General features: G+C 39.2%; 1 protein-coding gene and 1 long non-coding RNA gene across 3 annotated transcripts in view; one reads left to right on the top strand and one right to left on the bottom strand.

The window, feature by feature from the left end:
- LOC111096435 overlaps window positions 1-7943 on the bottom strand; it is a 44032-nt gene extending 36089 nt beyond the window's left edge. Inside the window, exons 1-2 of one of the 2 annotated variants that reach the window (XR_005361374.1) lie at window positions 7822-7943; window positions 4071-4153 (exon numbers count right to left, since the gene is read on the bottom strand). This is a non-coding gene — a long non-coding RNA (uncharacterized LOC111096435). Of the gene's footprint in view, window positions 1-4070; window positions 4154-6661; window positions 6844-7821 lie in introns of those variants that run through there. The other variant, XR_005361373.1, reaches the window with a different exon arrangement.
- ADGRL2 (adhesion G protein-coupled receptor L2) overlaps window positions 1-22725 on the top strand; it is a 619868-nt gene that overhangs the window by 241915 nt on the left and 355228 nt on the right.

Here is a 22725-nt window from a genome sequence, read left to right as displayed (position 1 = left end):
AGGAAGAGGAAGGACAAAGGAGACCAGCATCCGGGTACTCAGGGTGCAATGTAAATGGTGCAGGAACTTTCTGGGTCTGCGTACTAAGTGGTTTGCGGAGAATGCGCCAAGCCTTCCTCAGAATCTTGTGCTCATTGACCCATGGGTGGTGATCAGAAACTATTTTTGCCCGGATTAATGAGGCTAGTTCATTGTTGCTGTCATAAATCCAAAGCTCTATATCCTGTTACTGAAGTTGTTCTTATCTATATGTTAATATGGTGGAGATAAACAACAGAGGGAAGCTGTAATATTGTTCCTGAAACCATTCTAATACGTGATATGTGGAATCCCAGTAAGTGGCATTTGAATCCGATGCTGCTTTTGTCTAATTTATCATCTTTCTAACCTTTTCTTTTACACCTTCATTAGAACATCTAGGAAGGTAATGAAACCTAGCTACCAGATTAAAGGCAGAACTGCCACGTTCTAAAATGACAGGAATGATAGCTTAAAGGATTCTTTCAAGCAAAATTACAAACCACCACCAACAAATAAACACAAGCAAGCCCCACCTGTTTTTATGATGAAAACCAAACTGCATTTGGGTCTATAAAGAAGCAATAATTGCTTAACTAACCAAAGTGATACAGTTCATTATTTTTCTATTGCACATTTATGTCGCTTCCCCCCCACCCCCAGCACACACACAATTTGGGTGGTTGTATGTATGTGTGTGTGTGTGTGTGTGTGTGTGTTTTAATATGATTTACATATGGCACTTGAGGAGAGATGCTTTAGAGAACCGTAAAGTGTTCTTCCTTGTAAAAGCAATGTCCTTTCTTGTTAATGCCAAGGATGCTTTTCCCCAAGCTCTCATTCCCTGCTCAAGACAGTGTAGCCACTAATGAGGAAAACACGGCAAGTACCTCAGTTGAATGTTTTCCTTTGTTTATCTACAGGGAGTTCATTCTGCAATGGGAAGAATCCCTTAGTATCAATGAGTCTGAAAGTGCTCAAATTCTGCCAAAAGGAAAGTTATAAAGCTTTGTGTACCCGCGGTTTGAATTCATCTAAAGCAATGGAAAAGGAACTCTAACATCCCAAAGAACATCAACCACATTGTGTCCACCGTCTCCATTTATAAAATACATTCCTTCTTATCTACTTACATAGGTCCCCTTTTCAGTTACAGGGTCACTGGCTGGCAACAGCAGATGATGTGCGTCAAAAATGACAAACTCTGTTACTGGCACTTGCCACTTATTAAAGGGATAAGATGTTTTTCAGCCTCTTTGGGGTTTCCAGAGTAGTTCCAGTTACTGGCAATCAGTCCTTGAAAAACGACTCTGTGCCCAATAATAATGAGCACCTTCAGATGGATTTCTTAAAAAGATGGCATTAATTCAGAATATAAATTAAGAGAATACGTTTGATGGCGAAAAAGTACAAACCTACCCACACATTTTGGTTTCATGTATAAAATATAAATAGCATATGAACTCTCCCTTGTGTCCTCAGAGAGAGCTGCAGCTTTTTTTTCCTCTGAAGGGTGTTCAAAATATGCTATTTTAAACATAATAATCCATAAATAAAATACAGTGCTTGCCAAAATTATTTTTTCACCCATATATAGAGAGCCTTTAGACACTGTTCTGAACCCTGATTTTCTCCTGAGATACAATTTAAGAGCTTAAAAAATGTCTTTAAAAGACTTCCTATGAAATATGCAGGGTTTTTTAAAATTTGTGTTTCTATATGGCCAAATTGCTCTGTTGTTATAAATACTGTATGTAAAATTACCAGATTTCCTGGCATTCCATTTTTACAGGGGATACTGCATCATTAAGCATTGAAAGAATATAATATAACTATTGAAACTGCTTAACATATTTTGTAACCATAAATTATTATCCAAAAATATTTTTCAAGTAGATAAAAAGAGTTGTCAATTCTGCATAGTGAATGCCTCATAAGGGGCTCGTTTGTGGTTGAAAACTGAATAAAAGCAGTAAATTAAGACCAGACTTAACCATAGAGAAGCTGTAATCCACTGCAGATTTCCTTGGTGAATGAAGTATTGTTATGTGGATTTATCCTCCTTGCTTGTACAGTTAACCAGTCACATCTGGGGCCAAGTGCTGTCTGTGCTCACAGACAACGTGGGTTCACTAACCCCAAGGAGGTAAGCCCACTCTGGTTTGCATTGTACTGATGGGTGCAAAATAAACTTCACCACCGTTTCACACGGGGGGCTGCTGGGGAACAGGCCGAGAGGATCTTGAACCCTGCTATTGTTGCAGATGGGGAGGGTATCACAAAATGAGCAGACACTGCAAAAACAACAAGTGACTCTGGGTGTCCAGGGGTCTCGGGGAATGGCGCTGGCAGAGGGGACCCGAATGAACCCAAGTGAAAGGTGGGTGTGAAAGAAGGACGGGTGCACCGGGGCTTTCTGAACGCCGTCAGAGCTGAGAACCGATGGCAATATGGTATACATTAAAGAAGCATCACTCACCATAAATATTCAATTTCAAGAATTTAAATAGTTTACAGACATAGAAGCCCTTGATGATTATTTTATCCAGCATTGTTGATTTTCCTCTGTTGTTTGTTGGCAGCCACCATAATTAATGAATAAAACCCTGGAAGTCTTGACAATGAGTCGGTTTAGTCTTAAGTCTGTGTATTTTTCTTTGTGATTACATGCCAATAACATAACTGATTTGCCTTTTTGTAAATTAAACTAGGGGGAGCCAAATAAGTCATATTTCTGCTATTTTTTTTTCTTTTCAGAGCCCAATGTTTCCAAAGGACATTAAGTTTGATTTCTCTGATGAAGGCTTGTGGCTGCCCCTCATGCTGTACAAAATACTACCAAGTCAGAGTCGAAAAGCAAACCGTAAGTGCATGTTACTTCAAGAACAGTTATTTTTCATTATTTAGGGAAAATGTCTCAGATTTCTTTCATTCATGCCAACACGCTTACTTTGTAAGAAATGTGGGAAAAGGGGAGGGAGAAAGAATACTCACATGAAAATGCCTTTTTATGCTGTGGAGGATTGAGATATAAAGGTCATAAGACCCCAACATCTTTTTAAAACAGTATTTTATAAACAAGGTCAGCTTTGCAAGAAAAAAAAAAAAGCTTATTTGGAACATAAGCAAGTCCCTACACCTCACTGTTCAGGTAAAATGTACGTAAAGTATGAACAGACTAGCCTATTCCAGGGTTTGAATCCTTCAGATCAAGACACTTTTTCTCAGAATTTTTCAAAATTGAAATATTGCTTTTCTTTAAAAGGGAAAATATTTAGGCTAATGAAACCTTTAACAGATTCAGTAGTTCTACTAAAATATAAATAGGTTACCTGCTCAAGGAAAAACCATTGGGACTTGGGAGTTACATGGATTTCCTTACATTATTAAAGAGATCCCAGAAAACAGTAACTCTTCCAAATATGTGCTAGATTTGATTTGATTCCTCAAGAATAAAGTTTATAATTACCATCACTATTTGATTAAAGAGAACCATGACTTGATTACATTACATTACATCTTTACAAAGGTGCCTGTTTCTCAGGAAGCCATAATCTTAAAATCTCTTAACACACACGTAAATATATCCCTCCATAATACTTCTGAAACTTCAAGGCTCTTCCTTCTAGTTAGTGAAAGAGGTGCTGTGCTAGTTGTCTGTAAGCTTAGTCCAAATTGCTTGCATATATTGTATGTATAAGTGCCAAAACCTAAAGACAATGTTTTTTAGTCAAATACAACTGTTTAAATCACCTATCCCCTCCCTACCCACACACACCCATCCCTTGGAAGCCAAAGGAAGAAAACTTCAGTAAAAACTGTTATTCACAGAAAATTACTCTTGGGTGATTTGGAATTATATTTTCCAAAATGGATGCAGATTGACCCAAAAATAATGATTTATTGTTATACTTTCCCATGGCTTCTCTGTACTGCAACAATTTAATAAAGTAATAGGACTTTCTCCTTAAAAGGAAAGGTGCTCATTAGCGTTTGTAATTCCATGTTGTGTGGCACGGTAAGTGTTGTGAAAAGGTTATGGATCTACTCACTGTAGCATCAAAAGTGTAAAGGTGATAGGTGAGATTCTCTTTGTTGCAAGTGCTGAGAAATAATCATTTAAAGGTCAGTTGCACTAAAAAAAAAAAAAAAAGGAACATTTGTTTAATAAGTAACTCATTTTAGGATATGCTGCACTTTTAAAGGTTACAGAGTAGACCAATTTGCCAGTGATGTCAGCAAGAAGTACTATTAAAGTCATTGGTCCTATTAAAACAATCCTTCGTAAAATTCAGATTGCATGCCTTCCCACATAGCCCAGCACACATCAAAAAAGTACCTAACCTGTTTATCATGTGGTTTCAAGGGGACGTTGCCTTGCTTTCTGTGCTTTACCTTAAATCCTCATCTCTCCTCTTAAAAGCAACAAAGGAGTAGTGGGTGGGAAAATATGTTAGAAAAAAAATATATATATATATATTAGTACACACACACACATACACACACATACACTCCCCACTCCACATCAGATTCATTCTATTTTGCTTCATTCTTTCAGTTTTATTAATTTCTAAGAACATGCCTATAAGTCTTGAATTATAAGATTTCTCACTGTACCATATACCAATAACTATCTTGCTAGAAACTCTTATATAAATGAAATAACTATTGTGTCAGCTATATAAATGAAAAACTATTTGTATCCTTTCCTATTCCAAGAGCAACTTCCCTCCCCTACTCTTCCTCAGAAAAGACAAAGAGAATTTGGTTTGGCAATAAAATGGAATATTAATCTCACATGTGGACAAAAGAGAAGTAACAGTAATTATAATATGGATAAAATTTGTTTAATACCAGAAGGGTTTGTGTTTTGTTTTTTCCAAGAGCTGAACAAAGGTGGTGGTTTATTTAATATAGCTTTTGTACTATTAAAATCTTTGCCTTCAGGGAACCGGTGCACAAGAAATAAAAGTTATTTTGTTGTTTTTATATTTAGCATTTTCGAAGCAATGTTTTAAACTGGCAATAATTTTCTCTAGAAGATAAGCTCTTGCCTTGAGACGAGTATATGAATAAAAAAAACTTCAAGAAAAACCTCTCCAGAAAGGAATCCCTCTGAACACTTGATTGCTTAAGATTTACATTTACTTTTTCACTCTTTACATAGGTTGCAAAGCTTCCTAGTTGTGACATTTTGTTGGTGGTAGACAGTGAGTTCTTAGAGTTTTGCAAGAAGTTGATTTTTAACATATGCTAAATAAGAAATTTAATGACAATTTCAAACAATACATTTTCATGCAAACTTCTAAGGTTCGTCATTTAGTTCTAAAGGAACTAGAAAGTTTATACCTCTAACCCTGTTGTAGAGTAGGAACTGTCTTTATGTACAGAAGACATTTGCAATTAGAAGAAAATACGACACTCTTGTTTCAAGCAACTTAGCTAAGAATCAAGTTATTCTCTTAATTTGCCTTGCTTTTCATTTGAAAGAGAGCAAAATCTATTTCCTGAGCAATTTTGCAGAGCAAAGATATTAATACTTTGGGGTTTAATTGTATCCTGTGTTTAAATACACTGTGGGTGAAACCCCAGACCTCTGCTTAATTGCTGTGAGAAAATAGCCTGATTTCTCTGAGATTAGGCACACGCTTATGTATACTTTGACCCAAGAGTGCCTCCTTCAGAATTAATCTTCTAAGGTAGAGAGATTTGCTTTTATATGTGCAGCAGGGCCATTCGTGACAAACGGGGCCTAATAAACTACCTTCACCCCCCCCAGACCTTGCTTTTGCTGTCAACGTTTTTCTTCATCTATTCATTTCACACATCTCTTGTCCAGTGGCTTATTAGCAAAAGGCTAAACTGGGCAGGAGGAATAATGTTAATGGTGTTTTTAATTAGAGGACTTTCAAATTTAAATAAAATACTTCAGAACTAAAAGTGTAAAAAAAAAGTTTCGTTTTTACTAATAAAACATAAAGTGTTCTAAAATAACTCCACTTAGGTAAACACCAAAGCCCTGTGAAAAGACAAACAATTCATATTTACTTAAAATTTTGTTCTGCAGCTGTATCTTGTTGGATTCGTCTAAAGCATGAAAGCACTTTTTCATTCCCATCAGCTATATCAGAATTGCTTTCGCAAGATGTAACAGAATGTTCTGGATTTTAAATATTTATATTAATCAAAGTTCAGGCTGTTTATATTTTTTGGCAATAGGGCTTTTCTTTAAAAGTGATGCACTTCCATTTAACTAAACAAAAGTGTTGAAATGGCCTGTCATATAAACTTCAACATAGTGCAGTTGGTAATAGAAATTCTGAAGACAGGAAGAAAGGGGCACTAGTTCTAGGCTTCAGGTTAAACACAGATTAATAAAATGTGCAACACTGGTAATTTCCAAGATTTTCCTGAGGAAATGTCATTCATTGCCACTTATAAACTACAGACTTACCTGGCTGAAGGCTTGCATTCAAATTTCTTGCTCTGTTTTTTGGGGGCATTGGTAAATCAAGCCTAAAAACTGCCTTAAAAATGACAAACCATTAAAGCTTGGGGCTTACTAAATCATGCAGTTCATTAAAAAAATCTCTTATGTATTTCTAAACTGTTTTAGTAATGGAAATTACCTCACGTTACTTACCTGCAATCTTCTCTGTTCGTGAGCAGAAATAGCTCAAACTGAAGCGTTTTCAGATCAAATCTAACTGTTGCTATTGCTATGAGGTTTGATTGGTTGATACAGAACCGTGTGGTCTATCTAGACTTGTATAAGGAAATGGAGTCTTTATTAAAGACATCTAAACAGTAAACCAACCTTGAAGAAATTCATTCATAATTTGTAGTTTGGACGATCTCAAATATTTTGGAAGCCTAATAAGATGCAGCTGTAAGTTGATTGGTCCAGTAGGGGATTTTGTTGTTGTTGTTGTTTTTACTTAGTAGTTAGAATTATATTGATTCCCTTCAGTGGAGAGTCATGCTAAACAGGAAGAATGGGACCAGAGTACTTAGTTCCTAACATGAAAGTTATAAATGCTTTTGTTTTCAGGGAATGGTGAGCGCCCATCAAACAAACAGGAAGTATTGTTATGCACTGCAGGCAGAAAGGCTAAAGGTCTTCTGTTCGAACTTTTGGCCCTTCCAGAATCCTGATCCTTCATTATTTTGTTTAACTTGATGTAAGTCTTGACCAGTAGCTGACTCTGAGAAAACATTTCCTGACATCATTTTCACAGGTGATAAGGGATTATTATGCTTGCCTTTTCATTTTGGGTTGAGAATGAAAAGTCCTTCAGTGGTTTCTGGTTAATACTTCATACATGGTCTTTTAATTACCAGGTCAGGCTAATTCCCTCATTTAACCTTTAGCACTACAACTTCATTTTCAAACGTTGGTTAAAATAATCAATGTACACACACACATTCACAAACACACAAACACATTTAAAGGGGCAAAAATGTGCCATAATGGAACAAAAGAGATGTAGACTCTTTAATTACCTCATTCATAATATAAAGTGGTGAGAGAAGAGCAAAAAAGGTCAGGGTACAACAAATATAAAATTTAAATCTCTAAACTAATTTACTTTTTTTATTATACCAGCTAAAGCCAATGAAAGTAAACATGTATTCCATTATGTCACACTATTACGGATTATTATTAATATCTTGTTTCCAATTTCATGCAATTTTGGTATAATCCAAATCTGTGCATTAGCCTGGATAGGGGGTTTTGCTTGAGGTAATTGACATTACATAGTCCAAAGCACAGAAAGAAGAAAACATATCTATAATCTTTACCCATTTCCAAACAGAAGGGGATAATCAGGCCAATTCTTCTATTGTGTGCCCTCCCTCTTCATTCAGAGCTTCTTTTGAAGTCAGAGGGAGCTGGAGGAGCCAAGGCTGAGAAATGTGGCTGCAGGAAAAGAATGAATATTATCAGGTCAGATTCTTATAACCAGGTTTTATGCCACATTAACCATTGAGTTTCCTATAATGCAGAGTCTTTTATTATCACATTTACCTTCTGGTTTATTTCAAGATCACTAATGCAATTTCTAATAATAAACTGGGGATTTTCTTAAGCCTATTTATTTAAACTTCCTAGGGCTAGATCCACAACCCAGCCCCTCAAAAATATAAAGAAATAATGGTTCTTTTAAGAAAAATCGGAAAACTTAAAAAGGACCATTTTCTGCTTAAATGGAAATCTAGATGAATCAGAAACCTAGCCAAACCAACTGGCCTCCAGAGTGACTACAATGTAAAGAAGTTATGAGGTAGTGGGGGGTTACATGGGTAAAGCAGTTTTCTCTCAATTCTTTGCTTGCTACCACCTTCAAGGAGAGATCAAATATAGGATTGCCTTTATGTCACCGAGCTAAATTTCAGGCTTGCTCTAGCCCCTTGGAAGTGTATTTCTTAGCCCTGTCTGTTACAAATCACAGGGAACAATGGTTTGAATGAACAGACAGTTGTCCAAAGACTCTTCAGTTTCCAAATCTCCAACAAGAGGAAAATAATCGAAGGCAAAAACTAGAATAGAACTGATCAGCCTATCAGTTTGAGGGGCTATCTAAGAACCAGCCAAGTTCTTCATAAATATGTGTATATCTAGATCTATGTCTATATCTATAGAGAGAGAGTACTACGCTAAGCAACGTGATCATTATTACAGATACTGAAACAAATCAAATGATCCTTAAAGAATTTTAATTTATATAGGGGAGAACGACATGTTAATTAACAATCACGAAAATAGGACAAGCATTATAACACAGGTGAGTACTTAGTGCTATAAGAGCATTAACCAGAGCTGGTCAGTAACAGCTTCACAAAAAAGTTGATAAATAATCTGCATCTTAAAGTATAAGCAGGTATTCACAAGCAGAAGAGGAAAGAGGAGTCATCCCAGGCAGAAGGAAGAGCACAGATTCAAACCAGAGCACTCTCTATTCAGGGAATAAGTCATTCAGTCTGACTGTAGCACATGGCCCTATTGTAGGAGGGAGAGTCTACTTACAATTTAGTTCAAAATTGCAGCCCAATAAAACAAAGCCTTGTACATCATGCTAAAGAGTCAAGACTTCATCCAGGAAATAGTGCAAAGTCACTAAATGTTTAAAATGTTTAATCAGGGGAGTGACAGGATCAGAATTGTATTTTAAAAGACAGTTGACATCAGTATTTAAGAAGTCTCTGAGAGTAACAAGAACAGAATAATGGTCATCAGTTATAGTAAACTCAAGAATTGAAAATGAGTGAGAGCCTTCGGTATGTTAATAAATTAAGGAGAGATTTTAGGAGGTAATTTTTTTTCGTTGGCAACCTCAATCAATACAACTTTTCATGTGTGTACTATCAAGCCGGGGTCAGAACAATATGGGTAAAGAAAAGATCGTTCCAGCATAGTTCATAGTAGAAGATGGTATCTCAAGTCAGAATTCCTAGAAATAGGGCTGGAGATAGGAATGCTTCTGAAAATGATTTATTAAGGGCGTGCTCTCAGAAGGGGAGCAGGAGAAGCAAAATAGGTAAAAGCACTTAGCCAAGAAGGATGTGGTCTCTGCTGAAAACTAGTGCTAGCGTAGCCTGGTCCCCTGGGGGTCCCTGGCACATAAATTGTACCACGGGGTTAACGCCTCTCATTCCCAGGAAGGGTAATTCTCAGCTGGTTGGCACTGTTCGGCTGAGGGCAAACCTTTGTGAAGAGTATGGCCCTGAGCTATTAGCAGCCAAACACGGCCGCTGGTGGATGGGAAGGACGCCAACAACCACCCCTGTAGTCCAGCCCTTACGCTGCTCAGACCCACTTTGCTTCTCATTCAAGTTTGCTCCTTGCAGGCCTGGATGCTTCAGGATTCTGGTTAGCCACATTTTCCGGGCTAACGTGTAAGAGGAGAAGAAGGAGAACAATCTACAGCTTCCCCTGCTGTGGTTTGTTCCAAGGCCGTGACATGGTCATTATCTCCCTCCTCCATCACCCTTCTAGATGCTCTTTCTTATGGGCTGGTACTTCTGCAGGTCTAGGGAGATTGCCTGGAAAGGTCAACCAAAGTACCAACTCTAAGGGGTCTGAGCACCAGGTTATCGTCCCCTAATCAGGCTGTGGTTTCTGTACTTGCCCACCACAGTTAAATAAGGTTCAGGGAAAATATGTCCCAACAGATCACTTGAGTGACAAACACACTGCTCCTTGCCTCTGATCTGTGGCATCTCTGCCGCCTCCTCATGATAATCAGGTCAGTTTCTCTGCCAATATAGTAACTTTTTTGTGGTGCCAACTAGTCTGCTGGCACAAGGAGCCCAAAGTAATCTGGCAATAGCTTTATGTTTACTGAGACTCTTGCTATATCCCCTGGTGGAAGTTTCCTTCTATTAGGACCTAGGACCTCTAGGCTCACAAAACCTAACTTTGCAGAGATGGCTCCTTGGAAGTTACAGTGAGTTGGGTCCATTTTATGTCTACCCTTTAATTCCTGGATTCATGTACCGTAGCTGTTGGAGACGGAGCACCAGATCATAGATAGCTACTGGCTTAAAGTGTATACAGAGGTGCCTGCGTGGCTCAATCAGTTAAGCATCTGACTTTGGCTCAGGTCCTGAAATTGAGCCCCACATCTGTCGCGGGGGGGAATAGGTCCCTGCACAGCCCCTATCCCTCTCCCTCTGCCCCTCCCCTCATTCATGCATTCATGCTCTCTCCCTATCTCTCTCAAGTAAATAAATAAAATCTTAAAAAATAAAAATAAAGTGTATGCCGTACCCTGAAAGATGGTTCCCATCCTCACAGGATATCCTCTCTAAGTCTTAGTTGCACCAGAGTAGAATAGGGCCAGTGACCCTTATGCTCATATGTCCTCTGCCTGCCGTACTTCCTTTGCCATAAGGTGAGTTCCTTGGTCCAGTTACCACGATGTTACCCATATAGTGCACACACATGATGTTCTGCAGAATTTCCAGACGGTTCCAATCGCTTCAGACTATATTTTGACTAAGCCAGAGAATTAACATAACGCTAAGACAAGACCACGGCTGCTGTTGTTCATCCATATGAATGCAAACTGCTTCTGATCCTCCTTCCTGATGGCTCCTGAAAATAACATATTTGCCAGAACAATAATACCTTATATCCAGTTACTCTGCCCTAGTGCATATGTCACATGCTGCATGGCAGCTGCGATGGAAACTACAACTTGGTTAACTTGGCAGCATTCCACTGTCATCTGCCATGATCCATCTAGCTTGTGTAGCATCTAGAATGCTGAATACATGGAGGAATGATGGGGATCCTCACCCCTGCGTTCTTTAAATCTATGAGAATGGTACTAATCTGTGCAATTTCCCTCAGGATGTGATTGTTGATTTCGATTTACTAACTTGGCAGAGAAGATAGCTTCAAGGACTTCCACATGGCTTTTGCTGATGTAATCGCCAATCAAGAAAACAAGGGTACGATCCTACCAACTCCTAATGGATACATTCAATCATACCTTCAGGGACTGGGTAAATGACTCCGGGTGAGCATGTGGACCAAGTAGACCCACCACAAAATGAATCTGGACCAGGACTCTATTTACTTTTCAACATTTATGTATCCCCACTTTAACAGGGACCCATGCGGTGCTGTGAGCATCAGCTCGTGCCCTGTAGCTAACAGTCACAGAGAGGTATGGGTATCCCTTCTCCCCTAGCGTACGGGTTCCTGAGTGAAGAGCTGTCATCCTTTGGAGGAAGGACTAGAGAGTTATATTTGCCATAAAGTTGCAGTTCTTTCCACATGGGACCCAGAATTCCCTTCAGTTAGTGGACCCTGGGTCTTAACACTGGCTTGGGTCTAAAGACAGAGCAAGAGATTAAGACTTTCATTCAGTTGCCTGACCTCAGCCTTTTGCCCATCTATTTCTTTAAAAATCTCTTTTGATAATATATAATAAATAATATAATAAATAATATAATTTGCATGGCTGGCTGCCCATCCCACTTGCCCTCACACACGGTAACCATTTCCATACATACTTTGGAACAGCTTCCGCTCCCACCCACAGGACAGTCATCCCAGCCTTGCTTCCCTTTGTGGTGATTGCACCCACTTTGCCTCTGACAATTCAGTGTTGGCCTGTAATCTCTGGTAATCTGGAACCTACCATCACCATTGCTATTCAGTGGACTCCAGTCCTGTAACAGAATCTCCAACTATCCCTGGCCTAAAAAGAACTAAGGTTTTCGGTGTTGGAATCCCCTTCATCAACAGATTTCTCACCATGTTAATAAACAGACTGTTCTGCAAGCCCTCCTGAGGAACATAGTCAACTATGGATTTTTCAGTCTTATTTAATGGACCCATTTTTCATGTCTATTTCCTATCTGTTTTTCCCTTCTCCCACAATCTATTACTAGAGCACTGGGATCTCTAATTCATTTCATGTGAACCGTCACTTTTTCCCAGCAACCAAGAGCTATCCCAGTCTTATATTAGACACATCATCCAGGGCCTTGCCAGGGTGTTAACTCGGTGTCATGACAGAGTAACCCCATATCAGCGAACAGTCCTTCTTGCTTTGTACTCTGCCCACCTTGATCCAGATCCCTCAGGGCCCACCCCCAGGCAACACCCGGTACCCCCTTAGTATGGAGTTCATCTCCTCCCTCAGCAGGCCATTACTTTCCTAGCCAAGACATGCAGAGATAACAGCCCAAATTATCAGTCTGACTCCTGTGATGGAAAGTACAGACAGATCCTGAAGATTGTCTTGTAAGGAAACTGCCTCACCTGAGACTTCTTTATAATCTTCAAATCTTTCCACCAAGAGAGCAGGGGCTTACTAGCCACTGCTGCCAACCACAGTGCTCAGGAGAATGTACAGAATTAGGGTTCTCAACTGCCCAAATATCCTTATCCCAAATTTCAAGATCTTACTCCTTTTTCTTTCTGACTTTGGTCTCTGACTTCTGACTTTGGCCTAAGAGACTTGCCAAGGCAGAGAATTAAGCTTTTTTTTTTTTTTTTTTTTTAAGTTTTGCCACTTTTACAATTATGATGTGAGCTTGATCTTCAAATGTGTCTGCCCTCTAGCTACAAGAGACGAGCGTCTCTTTAAATGCTTCTAATGAAACTTTCTGACTCCCACAGTTTGCTTTAAAGTCTGAATAATAGATCTGAGCCTATGTGGCAGATAGACTCTTAGATGGCTCCCAATGAACCCTGCCTCCTAGCATTTACAGCATTGTTTAATCTACCCCCTTGAGTATGAGCTTGGCCTTTGAGACTTGCCTTAAGCCAAGAGAATATGGCAAAGGTGATGGGATGTCACTTCCATGATTAGGCTACATCAGATTGTCACTTCCTTCTTGCTAGCAGAATCCCTCTCTTGCTGGCTTTGATAAATTAATCTGACATATGAGAGAGACTCATGTAACCAGGAACTAAGGAGGGCCATCAGCCAACAGTTCAGAAGAAACTAAATTCTGTCAGTAATCACAGGAGCTTGTGATTGGATGCTTTCCCAGTCAAGCCTTCAGGTGAGACTGTGCCCAAAATGACACGTTGATTGCAGCCTTCCAAAAGACCCTATAGCAGAGGACCCAGTAAGCCATCCCTCAACTCCTGACCCACAGACACAGGGAAATAATAAGTTAACTAATAGAGCGTGTCCCTTTCTCTCTTCAATGCATCAATGAGACTAACAGTTACACAAATCCACAGTCCTCATAGTTCCAATTTCCTTATGCCTCTCAAGGCCAGACATTAAACTAGCTACAGCATCCCCTTCTACCTGTATCTCAATCCAACTTACCACCATGAATGAAAATTTTAGCCTGGAGTCAGCAAAATGTTTCTAAAAAGGAAGTGATAATGAATATTTTAGGTTTTGCAGGCCATTTGGAGTCTGTCTCAAATTCTCAGCTCTTATGTGACAATATATACACTAATGATATGATACTAATGAATGTTTTAATGTTCCAATAAAACTTTATTTACAAAAAGCAGCGAGCTGGATTTAGCCCAGAGATCATAGTTTGCTGACCTCTGATCTTAATCACACTGCTAGATTGGCAATGAGAATGACTCCCTGCCATCCACCTCCAGGATCCCATCTTAGACTCTACCGCCTGGGACCATTTCTAGTACAATCCATTTTGGTTTGGGTTCTCTCAAAGCAGAATCTAAGAAAAAGATTCTTGCAAAAGTGATTTATTGGGGCAGTGCTCATAGGAGAAGTTGATGGGAGGAGCCAGAGGCAAGGAAAGGAAGAAGCTAAGCAAGGATATGTGCTCACCTGAAAATTGTGAGAGCCTTGTCCTACAGGAAGCCCTGGAGCACCAGACTTCAATCCACCCTTCAATCCACCTTTTATATTCCATATACATCAGTTAATCATGGCTGCTGGCTTCCCCCCTGGGGGAATATTCCAAGCAAGGCTGCTTCCCTTCTCAGAAGATAAAGGCAGCTGTGAGCTTTTAGTAACCACCCCTCACAGCAGCTGGAGAATGGGTATTTCTCTATTCCTCCCCTGGGTTGCAAACTTCACCCCAATTAAACTCTTCTTAACAGCTTGGAAACACTTTTCATTAATTTCTAAAGGATGGAAATGGGGTGGTTAAAATACAAAGACTATTAACAATGCTTAAAAGGATGCAAAATCATTTCTGTTAGTTTTTGTTATATATTTTATGGTGCTGATTATCACTTCCCTTGGCCTTCTGTCATATTACTCCTAACATAGTCAAAGTCGATAGAATCAAAATGACAGTTTGGAGAGAAATTAAGGAAAACATGGGCAGTACCCAGATGCAAAGCAAATAGCTCAAAGTTCTTCTATCATCTGGTGTTCACTATCACAAGGTATAAGAGCAATCACCATGGAGACAAGCTGCTTCAGTTTCTCCCTCACTCCATCCCATACTAGCTGTGTGAACGTGAGCATGTTACCTAAAAATTTCTGTGTCTCGATTTCCCATCTGTACAATGGTGCTAATGTCATTCTCTAGTACATATGATCGCTGTAGGGGAAAAAATGAATTAATACATAGGGTGTTTATGACAGTACTTGGTATGTAGTACACACTTAGTAAATGTTCACCTTATCTTTACTTTTGTTGCCGTTACATTTATCGTGACCGCCAACTTACCTACTGCTACTTTTAAGTAACTTTTTCAGTATACCCTTAATTGCACTGTGTGTTATCGGTCCTATTCCTTAGTCCTGCACTTCAGAATGCTAGAAAATAGAATTAGATTAGTCTGCTCTCAAGCAAAACCCCCCTAGTCTCCTTTCTAAACTCCAAGGGAAATTCTGCAAAGAGCCATATTCTTGAGTCCCTCCTGTAGAGAAAGAGTTGGAGTGCACCTATGCTTCTAAGCCAAAACCAAGGAAATTTTTTTTTCTTTATCCACATCTGAGATAATTATCTCTCAGTAATAAAACTTCAAGAGTCTCCAATTTGGGTAAGGTAAAACTATGCCTTAATTTTCTGATCCTCATCGTCTGTCTAGCATTTGTACTTCTCTTCATCCTTATAAATCACATCTCTCTTCATCTTCATAAGTCACTGCTCAATAAACAAGAAAATAGGAACCAAGCAATCCAGGGAGATTTGGAAGAAAGATCACAATTATTTGACGAGTGAAACATCTGGAAAGGGATCATGGCCTCATTATCTTTCAAAAATAGTTAATGAAACTCTTCTTTTAGTTCACCGAAGAATTGTAAGTGGAAGTGCTTCATCAAACATTAACTAAGAAAATGTATGCCAATGCTTTGGATAAGTCAAGTTGTCATTCTGCTCCATAAATATTTATTCTGCAGATGGTTTTTAAACCAACCAGTATCCTTTTTATAAGGAAGAGTTAAGTTGGTATATTTATTTTAGATTATATTACAGAACTTTTTTCAACAGTTGGGATTTTTAAAAACATGTATTCAATTCCTTCTCCTATTTAAAATCAGTGGCTTGAATTGAACAAATCCTAATGGAGTAGGAATTCCCTAACTTATCAGGTGAAGGATTGGTCTCAGCCTATTACAGTTCTCACTGTTTCCTTGGCAATGCAAAAATCTGTCTTAAAAAATCAGAAATCTTTTGAAATCCTGCTCTTCAGAAAGAAAATATTTCAAATCAATAAGCCATTGGACAGCAAACAGCCTTTGAAAGCTAATTAAACTGAAGAACTAAATGATTTCAACTTAAACGTGATTATGCCTTTCTGGTTTAAAAACTCATTCTTTTAATAAGGATTTATGTATAACATAATAAGGAACAACTGGTGTCATGTGAGCCAACAAACGCGTTAAACATCAACACACTGCATTGTGTCTATTTGCTTCAATCACCAAACACTTATTGAGCACCGACTAAATGCCAGGGACTGTGACAGGTGCTAACAATGCAAAAATGAAACGGTGGTTACTGCCTTCAGGGAATTCATAGTCGAATGCAGGCGACAGCCACTGCGGCAACTATCTATAATGCGGTATGACAAGTGCGGTGCTAGCAGCATCAGCTAAGTATTAGAGGAGCAGGGGGGACAAAGTGGCTGCCCGAATGTGGTTTAAAATTGGGAAATGCAAGAAGAACTTTTTAAGAGGCAAGGATCCCTTAAAAGAATAAAAGGCAGTCAATGTATGAATTGAAGATTAGCCAAAGCCTTCCTGGGAACAAATAGGGAGGAAAATGCTTCAGTGTAACCTCCCAGGAAAAGCAGGAGGGGAAACACTGAAGGAGCCACCAGATTGTAAGCACTGTCCCTATTTTAACATCTCGGGAATGTTTTGATGGGAACTAAATTGTGACTCTAATGACAGACCTCATTCTGCGCAACAGCATCCCTGTGACTATGAATGTACTAAATTTCACTAAAATCATTAACAATTACAAAAGATCATTATTTCAACGTGGCAGTCAACCACATGCTAAAAGTAAACTAGCACCGTGGTGTCTTCGGTTCGGGAATAAACGTGGGCACAGTCGATTAATATCGAAGAAAGTTACGGTGTGACAAAAAGTGAAGCGTTCAGCTCTTCATTCAGTTAATAAAACCCATTTAGTGGGCAAGATATAATTACACGAAGCTGTAATATGGATGTATTGCTTTGGCATTTGCTTTCATATCTCTTTAGGCTGTTAAACATATTACCAACCACGGTTCTTTATCTATCTTCTCTCCCATTCTGCTTCCAGAATGCACAGATTTTACTTTTTTTCCAGACAGGCTTCTGAGAAAGGTGGTTAAAGTGTATCAAGCGATGAAAACCTCTGGCTTGACGATTTTTTTTTCCCCTGAAAAATTTCCCACACATTTTATTTGGGAGGTAACACACAAGATTGAATTCTCTGCCTCAGTGGTCAATTTGCCTCTTGGTTGATAAGCGGCCACGACTATGTAAAACTGCAGCTCCTTAAACTCGTCCCTCTGTCTGTCTCCGCACTGGCTGGTTTGGGTCAGTAAGATTTTTCTCTTTAAGCTTTCTGAATGTTTGAATAACATGATTAACTTTTAAAAGCACTCTACAAAATAAAGATTTAAATACAGCCCCTGCCCTGTGAATGTAGAACATAATGAAAAGGCGCCTTCCAAACAAAGAAAAGATGGAAAGATATTCTTCTCTAGAAAAGAAAGTGACAATAGGGAAAACCAGTTGTCTCTTTTTTTAATCCTTTGTCTTTGACATCTGTCATTTGGGGGAGAGGGTTATGTGGGTGTTGGGTGGTGTTACAGTAGTAGTTGAAAAGTTCTCTTCACCTTGTGGTGCTAATTCTCTACCCTTTGTCAATAACTTTCTATCTTACATTATTATTTTCAGATATTTTTCTCTCTAGCTCCCAGCTCAAGAATTATATTTGCAAATATTTTACACACCTGAATTAAAGTTCGAAAAAAAACACAATAGCAATAATAATGATTAAAATGTATGAACTTATTTAATGTTGCACAATTTTCAAAGCACGTGTGTATATTTCATCCATTTGATCCTCATTGATAACTGCATGGATAGGGAGGGTAGGTACTACTGTTTTCATTGTACGTGTGAGAAACTTAAATACTTTGACTGGGTTCTTCCAGAAGCTTAACACAAGGATTCAAGGGCAGGCCCAGTAATCCCCCCTTATCTGGGGAGGATACTTTCCGAGAAGCCCAGCGGATGCCTGAAATCCTGCAGTACCAAACCCTCTGTAGACTGTTTCTTCCTGTATTCCGTACCTATGATAAAGTTCAACTTGTAAATTTGGCACAGCGGGAGATGAACGACAATGACACTAACACTAGAACCATCATAATAAGATAGTGTCATGTATGTGACACGTGAATGTGGTCTCTCCCTCTCAGAATACCGTATTGTACTCCCCCTCCTTCCTGTGAAGATAGGAGATAAAACACCTCTGTGATCAGAGGAAGTGAAGTGAATGACGTCAGCATTGTGACGGAGCATTAGGCTACTACTGACCTCCTGACAACACCTCGACCACAGGCAACTGAAGCCATGGAAAAGGGACCTCGGGGTGGGAGGTGGGGGGATCATTGCAATTTATTTGGGAGCTGACCCCAGGAAACACTGACAGGGAGTGAGGAAGGAGACAGGGGATGGAAGAAAGCCAATAAAAAGTGCATTTTCAAGGCAGTTCCAACTTGGTAACTGGAGCTTAGTCCTGCTGGGGACCCCTGAAGGATGGTATAGACCACAACTTAGTATTATCAGCCCAGCCAAGGGGCAAAGAGGCTGGCATATTTATCTACCAACTCCCCATCCATCTTTGGTTGAAATTGGCCTCTGGAGAAAACAATTCTAGGGCATTTCCGGCTTGCTTTATTCGTAAACTGAGCTTATTCTCAGAGAGGAAAAAAAAAAAAAAAAAAAGTCCTCAGAGTCACAGGTGTTCACAGCAAGCAGTGTTCAGGTGCAGAGGTGGATGCTGAGTGAACACGGGTAGGGCAGGACCAAGTCGGCTGACCGGTGTCAGCAAGGGTGGGATTAATCAATCCAAAGCCACTCAGTCAGTGAAGGCAAGGCCAGGAAAGAACCAGATAGATTCCCTGATACCGTAAAATAGATGGCAGTCCCTGTGCTTAAAAGTGTAGGTTAGGAGAGAGAAGAGAAAATATACTAAAACATGGAAAAACACTCTGGGAAAAGGTCTCACAGTAACTGAAAATTATCTACCCAGTACATAGGATAAAATTATGCAAAATCTACAGCTTTTACAGAATGCAAATATCAATATCAATGCATGATCCTTTACACAGCAAACATACTAATATCCTGCCAAAATACATTGCCAAGATGTTCAGTCCAATTGAGGCATTTTGCCAAGGACACTTGGAACCAATTTGAGTATTTACAAGTGCCATAATACATTTAAAGGACACGTATATTGCAGAAAATGATGACACACAAGCGTTAGGCAAACATCATGTAGACAGGTCACAGCCAACATGGATATGCCACCACTTGACAGCCTCTTCACATCAGTAGCACTCACTCACCAGTAGTAGTGGGTTTTCACAGTCGTGAAATATTTGCATACAGATGTGAAGGTATTCTTGTGGCTTACTCAATAAACCAGAATGGGGCTTTATGCACCCCTGAGTTTTCAATTAATGTTGTTGACAGAATGAATGGCTATTTATGCCAACCAGCCTTTCATGTTCATTCATGGTACACAATACCTAAGTCTTAAAGACCTCATCTAAATGCCTCCCCTCTTAGGAGGGTGCTTATGGATTCCATTGTATGTATCGGGTAGCATAAGGTTCAATGATTCTATCTAATCAGCAGAGTGGACCTTACATTTTAGCAAAGCCTGCTGCAGCCTTTGTTCTGCAACAGGGCATTATCCTACAACTTCTACAAGAAGTCGAATGTCTGTATGAAGATCTTAGGCAACCGGTGCCCGAACTTAACTTTCCCAAGTATAAATACCCCATCCTTATCATATCCCAACACTCAAACATTTGGGGGATAGATACCTACACAGGAAAATTGTGCTCCTACGTGTAGTAAATTATTAGTACACTCATCTGTCTGTGTGAATAAAGGCCTAGCACATAGTTGGAACCCAGTAAATGCTTGCTGAACTTAATCAACAAACAAGTGGCAAAACTATCAGCCTTGGCCACTGTATTTTCAAAGCTTTCTGCAACATGGTAAAGTTTCTGGGACAAGAAAAGTAAAACTGAAGACCCCTCCTTCATCCCACCCATCCCACAACCTTTTCAAGTAAGCAAAGGAATGTGGAAATGCTACCTGAGAAAGGTGTTCGTGGTAGATGAGCGGGATAACGCCTTTCTACTTGGATTAGAAATGGAGAATTCCATTGGGTTTCATCATTATTCATATCAATTAAAATCAAAACTATAATTTTTCCTTCTGTACAGATGTATTCTTTGAAAAAGAACTTTCCCAAATATATGATGTCTTTTTAGTGGTATATCAGCCCTATAAAGGAACCAAGGATTACTGTCTCTATTTTTCAGATGAGAAAACGAAATCATTAAGCTTAAGTGATGGCCCCAAATTTATCTATTTAAGTAGAAGAAAAGCCAAATTCCACGCAGGTGACATCAGAGACTGGGATACTGATGCAAGCTTACCATACATAATCTAAAATAGCGCATTTTAGAGGTTCATACTTCGTTTCCTAAGTTTCGAGATGCCACATAAAAAATGCAGACATGTTTGTTTACTTCTGCAAAGCAAATTAAATGTGTCGTCCCATGCATTATTGATGTCTATTATTTTAATTCCTAAGAAGTATGTGTATCAAATTGCCTTTACAAGAGAAACTATTAGAACAACTTGTATTTACATGCCTTTTTAGTTTACGCTCAAGTATTTATTTTACTGCTAACTTCAGGACAGTGATCTAACGTGACACTATTTTCAAAATCTGATGTGCTGTTTCTGCAGCAGAGATCAGTGCTTGCACACCAGGGAACACCAGCCTGGGTTAGGAATACACAAGACTAGAGGCTCATCATTAAGGGCTCATGTGCAACAAGCAAAGAAGTCAGATCAAATGGTCACCAAAGGTCTGGAACGATAAACTAACCTTGGAGGAGTTTTTTAAATTTTGACAACATTTGCCCAACATTTCTAGAAGAATCTCAGCAGCAGTTCTAACCCATCTCTAACTTCTTATTCTTTTCAAGTATAGTTCATTTCTTCTTGAAATCTTTCTCCTGCTCTATGGCCAGCACAGACAAGTAGGGACAGACAGGCCCAGCAGAGACCCCAGGCCTCTTAGAGCTAATTTAGGGCAAAGGCATAGAGATGCCTCAGGCAAATATTCACAGGGCTCTCAGGAACTCTAACGGCAAGGGAAGTCACTGCCCAATTTACAGTTACACACTCTGACTGTCAGAACTTTAAATATGAAAGGGAAATTAGAGGTTATTTAACCTAATATACTCATTGAATAGATTAGGAAGCAGGTCTCTGAGAACTTCCATGACTTGCCCAAGTCAATGGCAAAGCGAGAGATAAAACGCAGCACTCAGAGCGAAATAAAATATATTTATCTATTTAAAAACATAAGATATAATCAAGATAGACTAGTGGTGAAGCTAGTGGACCAGACTTAAGAGCGCAAGATTTCTAGGTAAATCTTGATTTACTTGGAAGCCTTGAGATAGAATACAGCAGGTTGGTTGGCCTCCCTGCCTAAATAATGAGGTTAATATTTATTTCTGAAAAGGCTTAGATCTATCATCTGAAGCCTTAAATCATATCCATTCAATGCCAGGCTTAAGCATTATAGTAATGAAAAGGAACAGCCAGTCTGAAACACAGAGGCTGATGATAAATGCTAAAATAATGACTATGCTTCCACCCTGTGCATAGGTGATCACTGGTGAGGGAAGGGCATGACTGCAACTGCTTTCTCCTTGGTGCAGTGTAGAGTTGAGCAGGGTGATTTATAAACCTCAACACATTGAAGACCAAAAAAATAAATCATTAAGTAGTGTGGCTCATGATTCAACTTGCTTTTTTTTTTTTTTTCTAACATGGGTAATAAATTGTGTGGGCTTTAATAATTTATGGGAGATGTTGTTATAATGTGAGAATATTAACTTTGGTGAGTCTTTTAATTTGCTTGTGATGTCAATAGTGTGCTGAAGTGTTTCTTCTCCAGGACAGCAGTGCTGCTGGTGCACAATTGTATTTTGACACTTCAGTCAGAGGCTCCTGGGGACTAAATGAGACAGTTCACTTTAGCACTGAGCTTATCAATTTGGTGCACGTCCCTCAGGAATTACATGCCACAAAGAGAATTAAACAGAATGGTTTGAAAGCACTTAGAATCATATTAACACATTCGCATACAACCCTTTTCCCCCATGTCCTTGTGGAAACATAACCTGACAAAGGCCATTTTATTTCTGCCCAGGACTACTCCTTGGGTTTGTAAGAAAAAAAAAATAGATAAAAGAGAAAAATTTAAAACTAACAGAATACAACACCAGGAAAGCCACTGAAATTTTCTAGATTCATCTGGGAATGTGGCCAATCTCTTCCCGGTTAATAATGTCCTTCACAGATTCCCTCAGATGTGTGACAATAGTGACCCTCCCTTAGTTCAGACATTATTCCTCACTGTCCTGCCTATGTTTTCTGTCTGGAGGGAAAGAGCCATGCAACCATTCAGTGAACATACACACAGAGTGACAAAAGAAGCAGAAGGAGAGAAAAAGGAAGAAGAAAC

The sequence above is a fragment of the Canis lupus genome, chromosome 6 (assembly GCF_011100685.1).
Source record: "Canis lupus familiaris isolate Mischka breed German Shepherd chromosome 6, alternate assembly UU_Cfam_GSD_1.0, whole genome shotgun sequence".
NCBI lineage: Eukaryota > Metazoa > Chordata > Mammalia > Carnivora > Canidae > Canis > Canis lupus.
This window is presented reverse-complemented; position numbering and strand designations above follow the sequence as displayed.